The 6,187-nt window shown below is 38.8% G+C and overlaps 1 long non-coding RNA gene across 2 annotated transcripts; it reads left to right on the top strand.

Annotated features, from left to right (window-relative positions):
- The first annotated feature begins 6 nt into the window (after positions 1-6).
- LOC139826818 (uncharacterized) lies at positions 7-3,109 on the top strand. 2 transcript variants are annotated; one of them, XR_011736949.1, is made up of 3 exons: positions 7-103; positions 1,177-1,327; positions 1,911-3,109. It is a non-coding gene; the product is annotated as an uncharacterized lncRNA (long non-coding RNA). The 2 variants fall into 2 exon arrangements; XR_011736948.1 differs by lacking the exon at positions 1,177-1,327.
- Positions 3,110-6,187: the final 3,078 nt, after the last annotated feature.

The following is a 6,187-nucleotide window of genomic DNA, read 5'->3' as shown; positions in this document are numbered from 1 at the left end:
AAGAAAGTCCAGGGAGTTTGGAGGCAGGTAACGCCAAAGCACCAAAACAGCAAGACACAGCAAAAAAGCCAGCAGCAGCACAGAGACAAATCGATCTACAAAGGTAAAAATAAACAAATTAAATACATGGGTGGGGTGGGCATTTCCTTTCTCGAGTCAGACCCCGAATTTGCCATTATAGCAGATCTAACCTGTGTTAAAGGGCACAACTAAACCACAATGACTTATAAACACTATGGTCCAGCGTATCTTGTTTTGTGTTCTGTTTTTCAAAGTAAGTACCAGAGCAGCTGGAATTGGAGAAATGAATTTGTTTGGTGAGAACAGGATAATTTAACCCGGTTTTGCCTGTTGCATCCTGGTTCCCCATACTAGTGCTGCTCTGTAAAAGAACCGAGAGTTGAGGGTGTTCAGCGCGTTCATTTCCGCCAAGTACACAGGGATGCAAGTGCTCTGCTCTGCTCCAGTTCATTGATAATAATGGCTCGAAAAACTATCGTCTTTAATCAACAGAAAAAACTGTAATTCTAGCTGTAATTCTTTGCGATAGGTTTGGTCTGTGCTTCTTTAATATTAACAATATTTTAATATATATTTTAAGTAAATGAAAAGCAGAATTTGGAACTATACGAATTACAAAACAGCTCATGGACGATAATTTATTTTTCTGTACTCTAGCGTTTACGTATGTTGATTTGATTTCTAATATAAGCAAACCACAAATGCACGTAAACACTAAGCAGTTTGTTTAGCTGAATCTGATACAATAATAATTTTAATGCAAGAGTGTCCAAAGCTGTAGAGCAATAAGGTCAGCAAACCTGTGTGCTGGAAGAAATCACAAAGTAATCTAAGAAAGGAAGGAATAGTTGGAATTGTTTCTTTCTAGAGATTTTGTAAATTGAAGATCTTGCAGAGAGCCTTGGTCAAAAAGAACTACCTTTTGCTCTCACAGCAAGGTTCATACACTAATACATTGTTTGGTCTTTCAATAGAGTAATATTTGTGAACTGCCTTGCAACGTTTGTTTAATACATCAAAATTCTTTAAGTCTTCATAACAAATTGCACTACCCATAGCCTTTAATAAACCACCTCTGTTGGATAACTTCTTTAAAATATGTAATACCTCAGTGTTTGTTGGAAAAAATGCCAAACCATTGTTAACGTTTTTCAGAAGCCAGGTGCTTGGAAGTGATGGAGATTCACTGTTGGAGATAGACTCCAGCCCAGAATATTCCCAAAATGCAATGGATCTTTTTAAGGCCTGTGGCAGCAGCCAGGAAGAGACTGAGGAGACAGAGATAGCAGAGGGAGGATTCCTTAAGGTGTAGCAGGCATCTTATATAGGACAACTCGGGGGGGGGTGGTTATTGTAGCTTATACAGTAAGGAATCAAAGAAATTTGTCTGTCTTTCTAGAAAAATGTGTGTAAAGATAGCTACGTCTGGTAGGGTTTTTGCTTTTAAGTAGACACGTATAAGTTACTGTAAATGCTTGAAAAAAACTTTAGAAGTAGTGCTGGTTCTTAAGTAAGGCTATTTTTATAAACCTAGGTCATTAAATACAGTAAATTACAACAAGTTAGCATTCTTATTCTCTGATTTCAATAAAAGCTATAGATAAATGTATTTCTGTTTATGCTGAAAAAGACATTATTCGGTTATGGAATAATTATTATTACTTAACTTGTGTATTTCCAAGTTTACTAGGAAATAGTGCTATGCAATAAGAAAATTCAATTACATTCAATTAATTATGTAATTGTTAAGAAGATACAAGATGGAGTTGGAAGAATATAAAAAAGAGTGTAAAAGCTAAATTGTAAAGTATGTAGGTAGGAATTTGATTCAAAACCAGTTGTAATTTCCATGTCCTTAACTTTTCTTTCCTTTTCTGCCCCCCAAAAAGGTAAAAAGAAAACTCGCTCCAAAAGGGAGGAAATGAAGGCCAAATAAAGGCATGCTCCAAGCTTCTGCAAAAACTAGGATTCAGAAATTTCCTGTACAAGAACTGAAATTACTTCAAAACACACAGCTTTCAGCTCTGAAACCAGAAGGAAAACTATGCTTCCCTTTCACCTGAAATTAATCCTTCTCAATGGAAATGTAAAGCAGAAACTCTTGAGAGAGAGGCTAAAAGCATCTGTACTTATTTCCCCAGAGACTTTTTTTATGAAAAGTCAATAATTAAGCAAATTGCTTAACACTTGGTTCCAGTTCCTGCATTCTGGAGTTTAAAAGTGTATTTACACCGTTAATTTTCATGCTGCATTTTTTTTTAAAGAAAGCCAGAGGAGGTCCTTACACTGACATTGAAAATTCGTGATCCTAGAGCCAGGTATCCCCATGTTTCACAGAAAAAGTAGAAGTCTACTGAATGGATTTTAAACAAGACTAGAGGAGAAAAAGCTCACAAAAAGTTTTTTTGCTTTACTTTTGGAGACTGTTTTATGTATAATTCTTTCTGCCTGCCTACTTTTCTGCAAAAATAAGATGTACAGATTTCAGTCCCTGCTATGAAAAGTCATGTGGTGGCAATTTTATAAATGTTGCTTTCTGATTTTTATCAGAGTGGGAAAGTAATCACTTAAAATTATTATTAATTCGCAAGTAGACATTTCATTTTTTAATTTTCCCTCCATTTTAGTTTAATATAATTTGCAATAAGTGTACATATTGATGTTTGTTTTATAAAAACATATATCACTTTTAAGTGTTTTTACTCCTGTGGTTCTGTTGGAATATTCTAAATTTTAAAGGAGTAAAGACAGTCCAGCATTTGATTTTATAATGTTTGCCACCAGATTTTTATTATTGATGTAAAGAAAAAAAAAATCAATTTTTAAAAATAGTTGGACTTTGGCAGCTTTGTAAGGAAAGTTGGAAATGTTTAGGATTGCTCTCAATTTTAAGCATTGTGCTGATTGGAAGTAAGTCTGTTTTGCATTTTGTCTTCCTGTCCAGGCTCATTTTTTAATGTTTATTTTAGAAGATTGTTGCATCAATATTATGTTTCCTGGCATTGTTCAGCATAGAAACAGTGTACACTTTTATGTACACATGATCATATTTAAGTTTGTTGCATAAAATAAACGCTTCTAGGTGTCATGTGCCAGTCTTTCTTTTCTTTCACAGAAAACTACTTGCTGTATCTGTGCACAGGCGCTGATAGAAGTTTTGTGTTGAGCACAGAAGTTGTGATGCAGACAGTTACCCTGTGTAAAAGAGAAGCGTTCTAGGTGAAGTTACTTGCAGAGTTGTGTGGGAAGAAGGGAAATGTGCAGTCCCTGGATTGGGTGTAGAAGAGCTGGACGCTGTTGCCAGGAGCTGAGGTTTGCTTGGCGCTCCTGGAGCAGGCAGAGCGCTTCGACTTCCAGGATTTGAAATGCTTTTGATGGAGGGAGGCTGGGAGGATTTTAAAAGCATTTAATTAGGCAGCCATCAGGGTTTTCATTTCTAAAGCTGAAATAAGACAGATTTGCTGATCATAAATGCCGTTTCTTCGTAGTGCTCTGGTCAAATACTTCCCTCGTGCAAAAGTTACGGTATTTTGGTTTATAACCAAATTTTAAATGTTTTTGTCAGAAGTCTTCAGGTGCTACCTAAAAAAGAATCTCTCTTTTAGAAATTAGCTTTGGTACCTTATGGTGTTTTTGTAACAATGATTTAAAATCTGGATTTGACAAATCTACAAATCTTGACAAATATTCAGAATGGTTTTCCAAAAGCTTTGATTTTTGTGAAGTGGATAATTATGGGGTTTTTTGGTTTTGTCTATGGTTTTCTTTTTTTTCCCCTTTTGGTTTATGTTGGGATTTTTTTGTATGGGTTTGGCTTTGTATTATTTTCATTGTTTGTTTGGTTTTTGGTCAGTTATTAATCAGTTCAAATGTCAAGTTACTCAAGGTATCGTCACAGAATAATTTAGGTTAGAAGGGGTTTCTGGAGGTTCAGTGCCACACTTAGAGCAGGGGTTGCAATTGTCTTTCAAAAAACAGGTACGCAGAGTTTCTTTCTTCTGTTTTTTCTAAGGGGACATTTGCTTTACTTTCTGTGTTGATTACCAGTACAGCCAAAGCAAATCCATCCATTCATGCAGCAAATGATGCTGGGCATAATTGACTGAGCAAAAATGCAGCATACAAACTCTAGGAAAGGTCCGCTGGTGACCCACTGGTTTCGTATCAGAATAACTTCTCTCCTCCTCCAAAGTCCCGAGAGCTGCCAGCGTACACTTTGGAGTTGCCTCTTTCTGTAAGAACTGTGTCCCCTGAGGCCAGGGCTCCTCACAGCAGCTGACAGCCAGCACTTGGAACCATCAGCCTTTATAACAAGCACAAGGAAGTACAGGCGTAATTGTTATACATACGTAATTTATGCATTGCTACTGATGCTTGAGAGTAATGAGACTGTGGAATTGGAGGCAAATTATTCCAAAGAAAGAGGTGGGGGTTTTGTACTTGGCCATAGTGGGGTTTTAAAATACTTTACATAAGAATTGTAACAAGAAAACTGATGCTCGGCGTTTTTTACTTGTTAATGTGTGATAAAGACTAAAAAGAAGCCTGATAAAACCCAGTCTTTATGGCCCTTACCCCGTGTAGGATTTAAAGGTGCTGAGGATTCACCTTCAGCTACATATTTAGAGCTAAGTTCTCATCATCTTTAAGTTCCCATCTTCATGGAAGTGTGGCTTTATTTCTTAGCAGACATACATTTATTTCTGTTTCTGTGTGTCCCCTGATGCCTGGGCTGCCCGGCTTTCCCAGCAGTGAGACTGGAAGGCTGTTCTGAGAACATACTTTGTAACCTACTAACCCTCTACCACTCAACAAAATTAAATCTGAATAGTTGTTTTAGACAAAACAATAATGTTTTTTAGAGCAATCTTAAACAGGAAAAATAACATGCATTACAGATGTTTTCTGCACCTGCTGTCAAGCCTTTCACTTTTAGAACTGATACATTTTAGATAAGGATTTGTTATTTACTTCCAGGCTTAGATACACTGTTGGACCAGGTTCAACATCAGACTGGCTCTTGAGTTTCAAGTGAACTGAGGGGGCTATCACAGCCCAACTGTCTCTGAAGATCCAAAAAGTTGTGGGATCACCAAACATTTACAATATATGGGAAATTTGCTTCTTTAAGGAATCATCCATGTGGATCCTAGTTTGCTTGCACGTGTGCTCCATTATTATATTTATCAGCAGTAATAGGTGGGTTAGTGCACGGAAATCAAGTCCCAAACCAGTGCTGAAGGAAATTGCCCGAACCAGAGCAGCTGCGCTGTGAAGTCGGCTTGCCAGCCAGGCTGCAGGTGTGCGGAGCTGATAACCAGCCATCAGTCACAGGGCAGCTGGACTCGGCCCAAGGAATCGGATCTCCACGCAGAAACAGGTTTGCGCAGGGAACAGCAACCTGTGAAACACCAATTACCAAAGTACAGCAGCACTTGATATGTATCTTGAAGCCTTCCACTACTTAAATTTCTGACGAGGAGGGATTCATCCTGCAGTGAGTACCCCAGGTACTCAAATGTTTAGAGGGAAGCTCCAATAGTAAGATAAAATACTCCTGAACATCAAAGACCAACAACAGCTTCCATTCCTTAAAGACTTTTTAAGCCCAGCATTCCCTGGATCCATTGGCCTTGGTTCCTGGAAGGCAGCAAACCAGAGCGGGCTTCCTCAGGAACAGAGCTTGGAAATCCTGGTACAGAAGCAGAGGTGGCAGCTGACAGCGTCTGCCTTCCCTCCTGCACAGCCTGGGTCAGGACAGCAGATCCAAAATTCCTTATTCCTTTACTTCTACCACGTGAGAGACCAAAGAGGGTGAGCAACCCAGTTTCTCCCTTTGATCTCACACTCTGTGATCTGACTGAAGGTGGCCAGTCCCACAGCTCCCGTCAGAGATTCCTTAGCACCGAGTCACTGTGGTGACCCACAGGATGATCCTGTTCGCAAACCTGACTCACTAGAATACTTTGCAGAGTAGCAACATCTCTCATGCAAGGCAAGTTCCTGGCCTTATTTTCTGCAGTCTGAAAGGAAATGAGCAGGTTTTTGGCATTTGCAGCTGTGGGACCACAGCAAAAGGTCAGTTCAGACTTGTTCCAGTTCAAATAACCTCCCCCTCACTCAGACTAGAAGGGCTGAAGCAGCAGCCACACTTACTCCAGGAACT

The sequence above is a fragment of the Patagioenas fasciata genome, unplaced genomic scaffold (genome assembly GCF_037038585.1).
Source record: "Patagioenas fasciata isolate bPatFas1 unplaced genomic scaffold, bPatFas1.hap1 Unplaced_258, whole genome shotgun sequence".
NCBI classification, from domain to species: domain Eukaryota; kingdom Metazoa; phylum Chordata; class Aves; order Columbiformes; family Columbidae; genus Patagioenas; species Patagioenas fasciata.
The sequence above is the reverse complement of the archived record's forward strand: the minus strand, read 5'-3'. Positions and strand labels throughout refer to the sequence as shown.